General features: G+C 42.0%; 1 protein-coding gene across 1 annotated transcript in view; it reads right to left on the reverse strand.

Annotated features, from left to right (window-relative positions):
- P2RX3 (purinergic receptor P2X 3) overlaps positions 1–17,042 on the reverse strand; it is a gene marked incomplete at both ends in the record, with an annotated part of 285,859 nt that overhangs the window by 53,103 nt on the left and 215,714 nt on the right. The window lies entirely within an intron of this gene.

The following is a 17,042-nucleotide window of genomic DNA, read 5'->3' on the forward strand; positions in this document are numbered from 1 at the left end:
GATCAAAAATCACGATGGAATTGTGGGGTACAATAAAGGCACTGAAATGTATAAACTGAGCCTATACGCAGACGATGCTCTACTATTTATTCAAGACCCACTAAACTCAATACCAAACTTACTAACTAGCCTGGAAAAATTCGCAGAGGTGTCTGGGCTGAGTATTAATATGTCCAAATCGGTGGCATTGCCGATCAATTTCTCAACATCAGATACCTTGACTCTGAAATCTAAATTCCCTTTTGTGTGGGCTACAGACACAATCCCATATCTCGGCATTCATCTATGCAAAGATTACAAATCTCTCTTCCAGCATAACTACCCGCCATTATTAACTAAAATACGGAATTTGCTACAAATATGGTCCACATATCAGCTATCTTTCTTAGGGAAAATTACAGCCGTAAAAATGACTATTCTGCCTAAACTAGTTTACCTTTTCCGAGCCATACCAATACGTATCACGAAAGCTTATCTTTCCAAAATTCAATCATCTATCAATAAATTTGTGTGGGGTAATAAAAAACCCAGATATGCGGCAAATATTCTGTATCACCACCAACAGTCGGGAGGACTAGGTCTACCTCAGATATGGATATATTATATGTGTTGTAGACTATCTCAGTTGGGAGGTTGGCATGATCTTTCTTCTCAAACTCCATGGGTGAAATTTGAAAAACATTCTATAGCCCCATTCAATTTGGCTGGATTGCTATGGGATTCCTCGATACCTATGCGCCAAATTTCTACTCGTTAACTTGGTTGTTTCAGATGCCCTTAAAATATGGAGATACGCAAACAAAAAATATACCCTAGGTTCGGATCCCTCAGTAGGCACCTCTTTTTTGGGCGACCCAAGATTTAAAGAGGCCTTTTGTTTGCCACAACAGTTTATATGGTGGATAGACAATAATTTAACCACTATCCAGGATCTCTTTGATGGTGGAATTTTTCATTCTTTTGAAAAACTAACATCCACCAAACAAATTCCTCCTTCCGAAAAGGGAAATTATGTTCTGATTAGAAACTACTTTGAATCTCTTCACTCCCGGCCTTCTGGAGCACCCTTAAGTACCTTTGAACACATCTGTCTGAAAAACCCATTGGGAAAAGGCCATATCTCCACTATGTATAACACACTAAATTTACGTAACATAGAGACGAAATTTTAATATATGACAGCCTGGGAGTCAGAACTGCAAGAGATCCTCTCGGTGAGTGATTGGCAAAAGATGTGGCTTAACCTGAGGAGCTCTACCAGATCTTTGGGAGTGAGGGAAACGGCGATTAAGTTACATACTAGATGGTACTTAACACCTGTAAAGTTGAATAAATTTTATCCAGAGGTCTCTGCGGACTGTTTTAGAGGTTGTGGCGAGTCGGGCACTCTGAAACACATATTCTGGGACTGCCCTAAGATACAAAATACCTGGTCAGAAGTAATGGATCTGATAAGGAAGGTTACAGATAAGAACACCAATTTGTCAATAACGCATTGTTTATTGTTTAGAAGCATACCGGATCTCTCCATACAACTGAACAGATTATCCCACACAATTTGCGTAGCGATGCTATGGGCAATAACTAGACAGTGGAAAGAGCCTCACGTTCCATTCCCATTGGTTACGCATAGAATAGAGGACATCAGATCTATGGAAAGGTATCATCACACTTTAACAAACTCTATACATCTGTATGACCAAAAATGGAACACCTGGTTCTTATATAGATGCACACAAGCGACATAATCGATATCCATGCATGGTTGCATGGATGTCTCATCAGAAGCAGAAGGGATATCTAACGGTGGTGTTCACCTTTTACCCCCTACATATGCAGCTGGTCAGGCCAGGTGACATTTTGGTTATTTGATCATAAATGCATATGTTATTAATACTTTTACTTAAATTTAAACCCTAGATAATGAACGTTCATTTTATCAGAATAATTGAATGTGAAATGCGAAAGTTTTTCTAAGATAGTATACATATACAATATATATTATTGTATGTTACATTATTTTGTATAACAGTGATATGTTACATCATTGATGTAAGTTATATAATTTCCACAATGTACTTCTAATGTTCACTGTCAATACTTAACGTTGTATAATTTTCTATGTTTACTTTTAATAAACGTTTATAATCAAAAAAAAAAAAAAAAGTTTTCTAATGGCGTAAATTGCTTATTTTACCTCTGCTCTACCTGTCACAGTTTCAGAGGCCCTGACATTTCAAGATAGCACAACCCCCCCCCCCCTCCCAAATTACCCCATTTTGCAAAGTAGACACTCCAAGCTATTAGCTGAGAGGCATGATGAGTCCATGGAATAGTTTATATTTTGCCACAAGTTTTTTTTTTTTTACATAAAGTTGTCAGTAAATGATATAATGCTCACACATGCTTACTACCTATCACACTTTTGAAGGCCATGAAATGCCAAGATGGCACAAACCCCCCCCCCGAAATGACCCCATTTTGCAAAGTAGATACTCCAAGCTTTTAGCTGAGAGGCATGATGAGTCCATGGAATAGTTTATATTTTGCCACTAGTTTCAGAAAAATTATTATTTTTTTTTTTTTTTAGTTTTTTTACACAAAGTTGTCAGTAAATGATATAATGCTCACACATGCCATGGGTATATGTGAAATGACACCCCAAAATACATTCTTCTGCTTCTCCTGAGTACAGGGATACCCTATGTGTGAGACTTTTTGGCAGTCTAGCTGCGTACAGGACCCGGAAAACCAATCCGCACCTTTTGGCTTTCTAAGGGCGTAAATTGTTGAACTCACTCCTTACTACCTATCACACTTTTGAAGGCCATGAAATGCCAAGATGGCCTCCGAAACTGTGATGGGTAGTGAGGAGTAAAATCAAAAATTTACGCCATTAGAAAACCTGAAGATGGTGATTGATTTTCCGGGTCCCATACACAGCTAGGCTCTCAAAAAGTCTCACACATGGGGTATCCTCATACTCAGGAGAAGCGGCAGAATATATTTTGGGGTGTCATTCCACATATACCCATGTCATGTGTGAGAAATGTATCTTTTAGTGACAACTTTGTGTTAAAAAAAATAAAAAAAAAGATTTTAATTTTCCCAAAACTTGTGGCAAAAAATAAAATATTCCATGGACTCACCATGCCTCTCAGCAAACAGCTTGGGGTGTCTACTTTCTAAAATGGGGTCATTTGGGGGGGGGGGGGGGTTTGGGATATCTTGACATTTCAGGGCCTCCTAAACCGTTATAGGTAGCGAGAAAATGCAATGAAAAATGAATGCCCTTTTAAATTCTGATGGTGGGGATTGGTTTTCGAGGTCCCGTACACAGCTAGGCTCCCAAAAAGTCTCACATATGTGGTATCCCTGTACTCAAGAGAAGCAGCAGAATGTATTTTAGGGTGTAATTACACATATACCCATGGCATGTGTGAGCAATATATCATTTCAATGACAACTTTGTGTAAAAAAAAACAATTTTTTTTTTTTTTAGTCATTTTTCAAACACCTGTGACAAAAAAATGAAATATTCAATGAGTTCAATATGCCTCTCATGACATTCCTTAGGATGTCTACTTTCCAAAAAGTGGTAATTTGGGGGGGGGGGTTTGTACTGCCCTGCCATTTTAGCACTTCATGAATTGAGATAGGCAGTCAGAAATTAAAGCTGCGTAAATTTCAGTATTTACACCATAGTTTGTAGACGCTATAACTTTTGCGCAAACCAATAAAAATACGCTCATTGAAATTTTTTTTGTCAAAGACATGTAGCTAAATACATTTTGGCCAAAAAATATGACATAAATTGAGTATATTGCATATTTTTGAAAAGAAAAAGTTAAAAATGTCATTTTTTCTCAAAATTTTCGATGTTTTTTTATTAATATCGCAAAAAATAAAAAGCGCAGAGGTGATCAAATACCACCAAAAGAAAGCTCTGTTTGTGGGAAAAAAAGGACGTAAATTTCGTTTGGGTACCACATTGCATGACCGCACAATTGTCAGTTAAAGTCACGCAGTGCCGAGTTGCAAAAAGTGGTCCAGACGTAAGACAGCAAAATCCTCCAGTGGTAAAGTGGTTAACTAGTGTGCTCTTAGAAGCCATCACAGCAATGCCTACTAATGGCATGGCTGTGATTGGCCAGTGCAGCATGTGACCCAGCCTCTATATAAGCTGGAGTCACGTAGCGCCGCACGTCACTCTGCTCTAACTACTGTAGGGAGAGGTTCCTGATGCTGCTGATTTGAGGGAGAGATAGGAGATTATTGTAGGGGCAGGCTGGAGATTGCTTTCAGGGATAGAATAGGACACAGGACAGAAGAATCTTCTTTAATCAGACAGCGATCTACATCGATTTCGTAGTGTGGGGGTGCAGTGTACAATCTTTTTGCCCTGACCTGAGCCCAGTGAGGAGGAGGGAGAAAAAAAAAAAAACTTTTATCAGTCTGTTAGGTGGGCGGCGTGAAGCGGCCATTTAATGCAAGCTCAGTGCATATGTGTCTGCTTAATCTGGATTTAAAAAAAAAAAAACGTTTTTTCCTTCATATTTTACTGTGACATACAGCGTTTAGACTCTGCTGTTCTAATCTGCTATTCAAAAATCACCAATTTAAGGGAAAAATAATTATTTTTCAGTTTTTTATTAATACTTTACTGTGACATACAGCGTTTAGACACTGCTGTGTTCAAATCTGCTATTCAAAAATCCCCACTTTAAGGGAAAAATAGTTATTTTTCAGTTTTTCATTCATACGTTACTGTGACATACAGCCTTTACACACAGTGCTGTTCTAATCTGCTATTCAAAAATCACCAATTTAAAGGGAAACATTTTTTTTCTCATTTTTTTCCTTTATATGTTACTGTGAGATAAAGCCTTTAGACACTGCTGTGTTCTAATCTGCTCTTCAAAATCACCAATTAAAGGGAAAAATAAAAAATTTTTCATCCATACGTTAATGTGAGATACACTGTTTGGATACTGTTGTTCTATTCCGCTTTTCAATAAACACCCATTTAGGGGAAAAAAATTAAATTGCGGCCTAGTCTGCATATTTTACTGTGAGATACACCCTTTGTATACTGTTGTTCTATGCCGCTATTCAATAAACACCCATTTAAGGAAAAAAATATTAAATTGCGACCTAGTCTGTATCTGTACGTGTGAGATACACCCTTTGCATACTGTTGTTCTATTCTGATATTCAATAAACACCCATTTAGGGGAAAGAAAGATATTAAATTGCGGCTTAGTCTGTATCTGTACGTGTGAGATACACCCTTTTAGATAATGTTGTTCTATTCTGCTATTCAATAAACACCCATTTAGGGGAAAATTAATAATTTTGCAGCATTTGCTGATTATGTTACTGTGAGATACACCCTTTAAATTTGTTTGGCGCATCTCCTTCCACCACCGAGGATTGCAGGGCACAATTGTCCAGCAAGGGCACAGTTCTGGAGGATGACGAGGTGGAGGATAAGGAGGAGAGATGGAGGAGGAGGAACCATGTTCACAGCAGGGTGGCACCCAGATAACTGATAACAACAGATACTACACTTGATCTTAGCCAAAAGGTCAAGAAGCGATGCTGGTGGCATTCCCACCTGACAGCGGGGGCACAGAGGAAGCACAAGGCAAAGGCAGAGGAGGAGGAGGTCACCAACGCAGCCAGGGCACCGCCAGCACCTCAGAAGGCAGGGTTAGCATGTATGAAATGTGGAAAAGCTTTGTCGGCACGCCACAACAACCAGGACCAACAGCTGTTTTTTTGTTTTTTTTAAGTCCGTGGTGTTTGAACATAAAAAAGTGCACACCAAAAAAGTGAAACACAAAAAGTGCACAGGGTGTACACATGGTCACTGACACTGATCCCCTGGGGCGCAAGGCTCCTGACAGGGACTGGGGTACTTACACTGGCTAACCTGGCTGAAACCAGGCAGCCCTGTTCTTTAGGAGGTCTGCTGAAACAGGCCACCCCAAGTACTAGGTGGGGCTCTCCCGAAGAGAGACCCCATGAGAGAGGGCGAACCAAGCCAGAAGGCCATATCCACCCCCCCCCCAAGACTTTCAGGGACAGGCCCAAGGACCTACACCCTACTAATCACGCTGTGCAAAATAAAGTGTACCGCCACAATAAAAAACACAAAACGTGAGACACACAGCACATAAAAGTTGGGAAAGGTATAGTGGAGAAATGCAAGGTTAGTGCCACATTGCAATACTATGCCAGGCCCTTAGGCCAGGAATAAAAAATTCCTCTGGTCCTGACTCCTGACCAAAAAGGCCCGGCCCTAGAGGCAGGTGTGCAAAACCTGTCTAGAAAGTGCAGTGTCCTTGGTGCCATACTCATAGTGTTGCCATCCAGCGTGAATTATGGCACCCCTGGACTGCCACTTCAGGGACACATACACCACAGGCTTTTCAGAATCCGGTCCCTGTCAAGACCAGTGCAGGCCCGTCCCTACCAGAAGGCCTCAGAACTTAGACAGCTTTGGGAGAGCCCGGCCCACAACCAGGGACACATACCTTTTCCAAAGCTAGACTCAAACCAGAAGGGGGAAAAAAGCCCCCTCGTGTATTTAGCACAGCTGGGGGCGTTATCACAGACAAGCGCAGCCGCCTGTCCAGAGCCAATGTGGACAAGCTCACGTTCATTAAAATGAACCAGGAATGGATCATACAGGACTTGTCCGTACCTTGTGCAGAATAGAAATGTATACCGGCCTTACCCAGCCATTGTTGTATTTTTGATCTTTCTCACTCTTTTGGGGTGTACCCTAATTTAAAAAGAAATAAAATTAAAAACAAAAACCAGTGTTTGCTACCTCGTCCTCCACCGCCGCTTCCACCTACACCGCCACATCCACCGCCACCTCAACCTCCTACTCCATATGGGCCTCGTCCTCCTAGATCAAGATGATTATTTTTTATTTTTATGTTTTTTATGTTATTTTAAGTTATTTTCCTATCCACATTTGTTTGCAGAGCACTTGCCACGCTCTTAACAAGATTTTGCTGCCATTTGCAGCCCTCTAGCCCTTTCCATGTTTTTTTTAGAGACATTTTAGTGCTCAAAAGTTCGGGTCACCATTGACTTCAATGGGGTTGGGATCAGGGTCAAGTTCGGATTAAGTTTGGGTCACGAACCCGGACTTTTTTTCCAAGTTCGGCCGGACCCGCCGAACCCAGACATCCAGGTGTTCGCTCAACTCTAATCATCACACCTAATGTACTGACGCCTCATTTCATGAGACACTAACAAGCCAGGAAAGTACAAATACCCCACAGATTACCCATTTTTGGAAAGTAGACATTCCAAGGTACTTAGTAAGAGGCATAGTGAGTTTTTTGAAGTTGTCATTTTTTTCCCACAATTCTTTGCAAAATGATGTTTGTGTTTTTTTCACAAAATTGTCATATTTAATTTGTATATTCATATTTTATTCATTTTCAATAAGACATATAAAATTCCAAGTCATTTAAAAAAAATCAGCAGTTCTATATAAACATTATTCTTAGTAACCCAAAAAAAAAAACAACAACAACAAAAATCCTTCCTTTTCTGTTCTCCAGTGTCCCCCTTCCATCTCCGAAAAACCCCTCTCTTATGCTCTATATCTTCTTACCCTAACCCAGATCTCAAGGATCCAGGTAGATTTTACTCCTAGGCTGTATCCTCTATCAGCTTCAGACACCTATCATCTTTATATAATCCTTGTTTTATTTTAAACTTTATCCAGGCCCCCATATATCCTGATATTTCCCACAGGAATCTTCTGTTGCCAATATAATTTCTTCCAAAGATCTCACCCAATCCACCCTTACGGCCCATTCTCTTATACTTGGGGCTTCTGGCGCTTGCCAGAATGCCGGTATCAGGCTTTTAGCAGCATTCAATTGGTGAGGCACTAGTTTATGGTGAATTGGCGCAAGTAGAAGTCTCAGTATGGGCTGGTCCTGGGGACCCAGGGGGGAGGGGAGGGGGAAAAAAGTTCAGGGGGTCCTAAGTTGAGGGAATAGCTGTCCACTGTAGCGACTGCCGGCGGGAGAGACAGAAGTGATCTCTGGGGGGAGACAAGAGGAAAAAAGCGCAGCGCCTTCTAAGTGCAGCAACACATTTAATGTGGATTAAAGCAGTAATACACTCAGTCTTCAGTCGTCAGTCTTTACACAAGAAAAGGAGGGGTACACTGACCATGACTGTATGGTTAGTAGTAATACACAGGACTTGCCACTATGGCTAACGGATGGTGAAATCAGGGAAAGGCTGGATAAACTTAACACAAACAAATCACCAGGCCCGGATGGCGTACATCCGAGAGTACTCAAGGAACTCAGTAAGGTTATATCTAGACCACTGTTCCTGATCTTTGCTGACAGTATTAGGACAGGAGATGTACCAGGGGATTGGAGGAAAGCTAACGTGATTCCGATATTCAAAAAGGGGCAGAGGCATATCCCGGGAAATTTTAGGCCTGTCAGTTTGACATCGATAGTATGTAAACTTCTGGAGGGGATGATAAGGGACTATATCGTAGAGTTTGCTAAAGACAACAACATCATCAGCAGTAATCAGCACAGGTTTACAAATGGGCGTTCTTGTCAAACCAATCTCTTAACATTCTACAAGGAGGTGAGCTGTGAGCTAGATAGGGGCAGACCAGTGGATATGGTGTACCTGGATTTCGCTAAGGCGTTTGATACAGTTCCCCACAAGCGCTTAATTTATAAAATAAGGTCTGCTGGTATCGACAGCAGGATTTGCTCTTGGATACAGAACTGGCTAAAAGGGCGTGTCCAAAAGGTGGTAATAAACAGCGTATACTCAGACTGGTCTGAGGTGGTAAGCGGGGTCCCCCAAGGCTCAGTACTGGGACCAACCTTGTTCAATTTATTCATAAACAGCATTGAGGACGGGATCAGTAGTTCAATATCAGTTTTTGCAGATGACACAAAATTGGGCAGGGCAATAACTGCTCAGCATGAAGCAGATATCCTACAAAATGACCTGGATAAAATAATGGAGTGGGCAACGACATGGCAAATGAGGTTTAATGTGGAGAAGTGTAAGGTTTTGCACTTGGGGACTAAAAACATAAAAGCACAATACACGTTAGGAGGGGAACCCTTGGGGGAATCAAAAATGGAGAAAGATCTGGGAGTCTTGGTTGATGATAGATTAGGCAATAGCATGCAATGTCAAGCGGCAGCTGCCAAATCCAGCAGAATATTAGCATGCATAAAGAAAGGGATGTATTCCAGAGATAAGACTATAATCCTTCCACTTTATAAAACTCTGGTCCGACCGCATCTGGAGTATTCTGTCCAGTTCTGGTCGCCAGTCCTCAGGAGGGATGTGTTGGAGCTGGAGAGAGTCCAGAGAAGGGCAACTAAACTGATTAGGGGATTGGAGGACCTTAATTATGAAGAGCATCTGCAATCGCTTGATTTATTCTCCCTGGAGAAGAGAAGCCTGAGGGGGGACATGATAGCAATTTATAAATATCTCAATGGGGATCTCAGCTTAGAAAAACAGCTATTCAGTCGAAGGGATTGCATGAGGACTCAAGGGCATACAATGCGATCAGAGGAGAAGCGTTTTAACCTCAGGCAACGTGGGGGGTTCTTTACTGTTAGGGCTACAAGATTGTGGAATTCTCTACCACAAGAGGTGGTTTCTGCGGGAAGTATGGTGGCTTTCAAAAGACTCTTAGATGTACATCTCAATGATCAGAACATTCAGGGCTATGTGAGATGATTACAGCCACACACACCTACACAGGTTGAACTGGATGGACTATTGTCTTTATTCAACTTCACCTACTATGTAACTATGTAACTATGTAATATAAAGGTGGATTAGAAGCACGTCAAAAAGAAATGACTGTATCTCATCTGGGGCATCACTGGAACAGGTCCTGGTAGTGGAGGCAGGGGGTCCCGATATGAGAGGCAGGGGGAGTTCCTCCGTGTGCGATGGGGCGGCCTCCGTGGCATCCGTGGGCTCCCCGTCTGCTGGTGGAACTCTGAGACTCGTGGGTCCTGGGATCCTGACATCACTTCCTGGCGGTGACGCGGGACGCTTATGGCGACGCATTTGCGGAGCATGCACTCCTTCAGGCCGTGGTGAGGCACTAAAGTGTTTTTACACACTGTCTCCTTTTTCTCCGTATTATGAAACAAGCATGCCCAAGGTTTCACCTGAATGCAGTCTCCTGTAATCTTGTAGATTGTCCTAGTGATCCCTTTCCAAAAATCTTGTATCTTTGTGCCTTCCCACCACAAGTGCGCAAATGTTTTACATCTCCTCCAACAAGTTGGGGATATTTATGCACCGAACCTCTGAGCCCTCTGTAGGGTGAGGTACCACCTAGCAAATAACTTATAGCACATCTCTGTTGTCTTTAAATCAACCAATGAGTAACAGGCTCATCTTAGGACTTTCTTCCTCTTTTCTTCATCCTGAAGGGACCCTAGTTCCTGTTCCCATTTCCCTAAATATGTCGGGTATACGGGTTCTAATTCCCTAAGTAAAATCTTATATATTTTTGATATGCTGTGTTTGATGTATGTGGGAGAAAAACAGTTTATCCAGTGGTCTCATGTTATTCCTCCAAAGCAGAGGCTGTGGTAGGGAGTGCACAAAATGCTGCAATTGTGTATATCTCCATTTATCAAGTGGCATATTCCCCCATTTTTGTGTTGTTTCTGAGTAAGTGCACATTCTATTCACTACCATTACATCTTGTAATTCTATCACTTCACTTTTTGCCCATCTAACAAAATAAAAATATTCTTCCTTCCCTGGTTTAAAATAATTTGTGTCGATTAGTGACATCAAAGGTGTATTATAACCCCAGTGAGACATTCTACATAAACTATCCCATATCCTTAACTTGTTCCTAGTCAGTGTGCATGTGCTATTGGCCAATTCCCGATATTCCCGTGGAACCCAGACCATCTTTCCCAGGTCTGCCCTACCCTGTGCACTCTCTATTCCCACCCAATTCTTGCCTTCTTTAGTAGGCATCCAGTCTGCAGTTTGTGCTATAAAAATTGCCTAGTCCCACTGTGTAATTCGAAAGGGGGGGGGGGACAAACTGCCATTCACTCTTATTCTTGCCATTGGGTGAAAATAGAAGGCTGAGATCCTTTGCATCATCCCATCTCCAATGCCTAAGTGCCTCAGGGTTTCTAACATAAAACTCCAGTCAACCCTGTCAAAGGCCTTTTCGGCATCCACCCACAGTACCACGGCCGGGATGCCCCTCTTTTCCACTTAAATAAATAAATCAAAAAGAGTGACTTAAGGCAGTTGTTCCTCCCTTCCCATCCAGGCACAAAACCTACCTGATCATTATATATCCATCTTGGCAGTAAAAGTTTTATTCTTTCTGCTATAATTTTAGCTAAGATTTTCATATCTGTATTTAAAAGGGAAATTGGTCTATAGCTTGTCGATGCCATAGGATCTTTCCCTTCCTTGAAAATAAGAGTTATGTGGGCAAGCAGAGACTTTTCTCCTAAGTTCTCTCCTTTCCCCACTGTGTTGAAATATGTACATAATTTAGGGACTAAGATTTTTTAAAACCTTTTGAAAAACATAATAGGATCAGGGTCCGGGCTCTTCTCCAAGGCGATGTTCTTTATTGCCCACCCCATCTCTTCATGTGTGATTGGGGCCTCTAAATCCTCTAGTTCTTCCCTAGGTAACCTTGGGAGATCAAGCTTCCGTAGATATTCCCTCACAGCCAGATCCCTATCTTCCTCTTTCTTTCCAACATTATAAAGTTGACTATAATATGAGTGAAATACCTGAGCAATATCTGGGGATCAATGTACTATTTCTACCATTCTCTTTTTTAATTTTAGAGATATAGGATGCGTTTTATTTTCTCCCTTACCGGTTTGGCCAGCCATTTCCCAGGTTTATTTCCCCATTGGTATTGTTCTTTCATCACTATATGAAATGCATTTTTTGTCTCCTGCTCCATAGGTGCCGTTAGTTCCTCTCTCTTCTCAATTAGTTCACGCTGCTCTGGGATACTATTGGGTCTAGTTTGTTGTTCCAGAATGTAAATCTCCCTAAGTAACTGGTTCTTCCTCTCCTTTTCCCTCTTTCTTTGTGTCCCAATACCTATTAATATCCCCCTCATATAAGCCTTATGCGATTACCACAGAGTGGCCCGTGAGATCTCTGATGTATCATTAATAGCAAAAAAGCTCTCCAGTTCCTTTTCCATCTTATCAATTATCTTGAAGGGTCCTGAATGAGCAAATCATTCAGTTTCCAAGCTCTTTCTCTGGGTGCTGCTAATAATAAGTCTAACTGGACTGCCACTGGGGCATGGTCAGAGAGTGTAATGGACTTAATAGTCGCATCCTTGAGGGAAGTTAGTAGTTGATGCTCTATTACAATCCTTGAGTAGGAGCCATGTACTAAGGAATAATAAGTAGAGTCTCTTAGTTTTGGGTGTCTAACCCTCCAAGCATCCACTAGCTGACATTCTCTCAGTAAGCTTTTAATTTACTTCTGTAATTGTAGTGGGAGATAAGAATGCCCCATTGATGAACACACACATGGGTCTAACCCCATGTTGAAGTCTCCCGCTACAATAAGCTTCCCTTCTTTAAATATCATCAGCTTTTTCGAAAATTTTCTCAGGAACTTATTCAGTTCTCTATTAGAGGAATAAATAATTGCAAAAGCACATTACATATCAAATAAACAGGAACCTCCCTTCAGCATCTGCCAGCTGCTCCCTTAGCGAAAACCTGGCATTTCTATCAAATCCAATCGCCACTCCTTGTGAATGACTCAAAATCGGGTCACCATAAAACTACGTAGGGGAAAGGCGGGATGACAATTTAATCCCTGAAGCATGTGCAATATGTGTTTCTTGTAAGCAAGCCACATCTGCCCCATAATGATGCAGTTCCTTATTTACCTTATACCTTTTACTAGGTGTATTCAAGCCTCTCACTTTATATGATACTAAATTACCCGAGGCCATAAACAGCCATAAGAGCAGCTAACACATTCTTTTCCTGGGAGAGTTCCTGTATGGAAAGGAGAAAGAAGACAAACAAAAAAAAAAAGGAGAAAAAAAAAACATTCCCCAATCCTCCCCCCATGCTGGAGGGCTGGACAAATGTCCAGATCTTATACCTTGCACAGACCTGGTGACACATAACCATGTGTCTCCTATCGTCCATACCTTCCCAGGGGGCAACCACTCTGACGCTCTGGCCCAACCCTACCCACTGGATCAGCAAGCCCTCTGCCCAACATTAAGCTGTAAATTCACTCCTTCTAAAATAATCCCAGAAGAATTCCAGGCTTTTCCCATAACTATCATCTTTTCTTCTGCATAGTTAAACCTCACAATCACATCTCTTGGTACGCCTCCACCCTGAGTTCGGTATCCTCCCACCCTGTGTACACTGGCAGCTCAGGGCCTCGTTTAGACGGCAACTCAGAGCCTCACTTATATGGCCATACGCTGTCTCTCACTGGCGTGGGCCACAGGGTACATCGAGAGGCGGGAGGTAGGGCAGCGGCACAGCCTACTCCAGTGTCGTCACATCATCCCGTCAGGAGCACCTCCCCCACAAAATTGTCATATTAACAGTTTTTTTCCCTCACATGGCATAGGCATACTTGCAATTACACCCCAAAACACATTGTGCTACTCCTCCTGAGTATGGCAATACTACGTGTGAGACTTTTCACAGCCTAGCCACATACAGAAGGACATAAATTACACCTGGAGCACGAGGACAATGGAAAAACCCACAAATGACCCAATTTTGGAAAGCAAACACCGTAAAACATAATTTGGGAGGTGTAATGAGTCTTTTGAACATGTCATTTTTTTCCACAAGTTTTTGGAAAATGTGAAAAGAAAATGAAAACACATTTTTTGTTTTACACAAAGTTGTCAATTTAAAAGATATTTCTAACACACAGCATATACATAGCAAAAATTACACCCCAAAATACATTCTGCTACTCCTGAGTATGGTGATACCACATGTGTAAGACTTTTGCACAGCCTGGCCACATACAGAGGCCCAACATGCAGGGAGCACTGTCAGGTGGTCTAGGGACATACTACTGTACATGTCTAATTCCTGACTACCTATTACAATTTTGAAGGCCCTGGGAACCCAGCACAATGGAAACACCCACAAAATGACCATATTTTGGAAAGCAAACATCCCAATACATAATATAGGAGGCATAATGAGTCTTTTGAACATACAGTATCTCACAAAAGTGAATACAACCCTCACATATTTGTAAATATTTTATTATATCTTTTCATGTGACAACACTGAAGAAATGACACTTTGCTACAATGTAAAGTAGTGAGTGTACAGCTTGTATAACAGTGTAAATGTGCTGTCCCCTTAAAATAACTAAACACACAGCCATTAATCAAAATAAAATAAAATGTCAGCACTCTCAAAATATAAATATGATGTGAGTAAAAATACTGATAAATACTAAAAATTTTGAAGCTGCTAGCAAAAATAGTGCGAAATATACATACACCTTGAAAACATGAAAAAAAAAACAATTGCAGTGGTCAGTGATCAATGTTAAACAACACGATAAAAAGTCCAATAAATGTAAAACAATGAGAATGATTGGTGAAAACAGATAAAGTGTGCCAGTGCAAAGTTGATAAAATTTAAATCACTCGTGAACGTTGTCCTCCACCGTATGGATAAAATGCAAACTCACCAGAGCTAAATGCTGTCTAAATAATAGGACAGCAATAGCGTATAAAGCTATTAAATTTAAATTTTATTAAATCTTATTTTTATATTAAATACTACACTATGAATATCTCCATTTTATTTGGATATTTATTTGGATATATGCATATATATATGCATTTGATCGATGCTACAACAACAGGAATTCCTTGCAGTGGCTGATTCGTTCTTAAGGACTAATAAAGAATAAAACATCAGCAGCTTTATATGCTATTGCTGTCCTATTATTTAGACAGCATTTAGCTCTGGTGAGTTTGCATTTTATCCATATGGCGGAGAACAACGTTCACGAGTGATTTACATTTTATAAATTTTGCACTGTGACACTTTATCTGTTTTCACCAATCATTCTCATTGTTGGACATTTATTCGACTTTATATCATGTTGTTTAACATTGATCACTGAACACAGCCATTAATGTCTAAACCGCTGGCAACAAAAGTGAGTACACCCCTAAGTGGAAATGTGCAAATTCGGCCCAGAGTGTCAATATTTTGTGTGGACACCATTATTTTCCAGCACTGCCTTAACCCTCTTGGGCTTAGAATTAACCAGAGCTTCACAGGTTGCCACTGGAGTCCTCTTCCACACCTTCATGAGGACATCACAGAGCTGGTGGATGTTAGAGACCTTGCACTCCTCCACCTTCCATTTGAGGATGCCCCACAGATGCTCATTAGGGTTTAGGTCTGGAGACATGCTTGGCCAGTCCATCACCTTTACCCTCAGCTTCTTTAGCAAGGCGGTGGTTGTCTTGGAGGGGTGTTAGGGGTCATTATGTTGGAATACTGCCCTACAGTATGAGGCACGGAGGAGCACTGATGCGGCACAGATGTGGCACAGATGAGCACTGATGTGGCATGGAGGTGCACTAATGTGGCACGGAGGAGCACTAATGTGGCACAGATGAGGCATGAATGAGCAATGATGGGCACGGATGAGCTCTGATGTGGCATGGACGAGGCACAGATGAGCACTGATGTGGCACAGATGAGGTACAGATGGGCACGCATGAGCACTGATATGGCACAGATGGGGCATGGATGAGCACTGATATGGCAAGGATGGGGCATGGATGAGCACTGATGTGGCATGAATGAGGCACGGGTGAGCACTGATGTGGTATGGATGAGGCACAGATGAGCAATGATGTGGCACAGATGAGCACTGATGGGTACGGATGAGGCACAGATGAGCACTGATGTGGTATGGATGAAGCATGGGTGAGCACTGATGACACGAATGAGGCACAGATGAACACTGATGGGCATTGATGAGGCACAGATGAGCACTGATGTGGTACAGATGTAGCATGGGTGAGCACTGATAGACACAGATGAGCACTTATGTGGCATGGATGAGGCATGGATGAGCACTGATATGGCATGGATGAGTATTGATGTGGCATGGATGAAGCACAGATGAGCACTGATGTGGCACAGGTGAGGCACAGATTTGGCAATGATGGGCAAGAAGGATGAGCACTAATGTGGCATGGATGAGGCGCAGATGAGAGCTGATGTGGCACAGATGAGGCATGGATGAGCACTAATGGGCACTGATGAGGCATGGATGAGCACTGATGGGCACGGATAAGGTATGGATGAGCATTGATGGGTACGGGTGATGCATAGATGAGCTCTGATGGGCACAGTTGAGGCACGGATGAGCACTGCTGTGGCACCGATGAGCAATGTGGACACTCCAAATCCAGCCCACTCACACTGCTGCACTGTCTCCCTCCTCATACGCTGTATTGATCAGTGTGAGGAGAGGATAGAGGAGAGAGCTGAACCGGACATGATGCCGGTTTGTTGACAAAGTGATTTCTCTGTCATTGGATGGAGCAATCAAATGGCAAAGGGCCACTGTGATTGGTTCTGTACCCCGATCCGTGATGCACTGGGTCCCGACAATCAGGGGGTGCGCGAGAAGCACGAGCACGGGGGGGACCTCAATAGATGCCCTCTCAGAAATAGCTGGCCGCACTGCAGCCGTCATTCGGCTATAAGTTGGCCGGCAAGTGGTTAAACTGTATTTTTCCTGAAAATTTGTGTTTGATAATCAGCTGCTTTCAGAAAATATATAGTGGTTGGTTTAGTTTAACTAAAGAGTGCAACATCTGGTGCAGCTGTGCATGGTAGCCAATCCGCTTCTAACTTCAGCTTGTTAATTTATGCTTTGGCAAAAAAAAAAAAAAAACTGGAAGCTGATTTATATGTAGAGCTGCACCAGATTTTGCA

The sequence above is a fragment of the Pelophylax lessonae genome (assembly GCF_965119305.1).
Source record: "Pelophylax lessonae genome assembly, chromosome: 9".
Classification (NCBI taxonomy): Eukaryota; Metazoa; Chordata; class Amphibia; order Anura; family Ranidae; genus Pelophylax; species Pelophylax lessonae.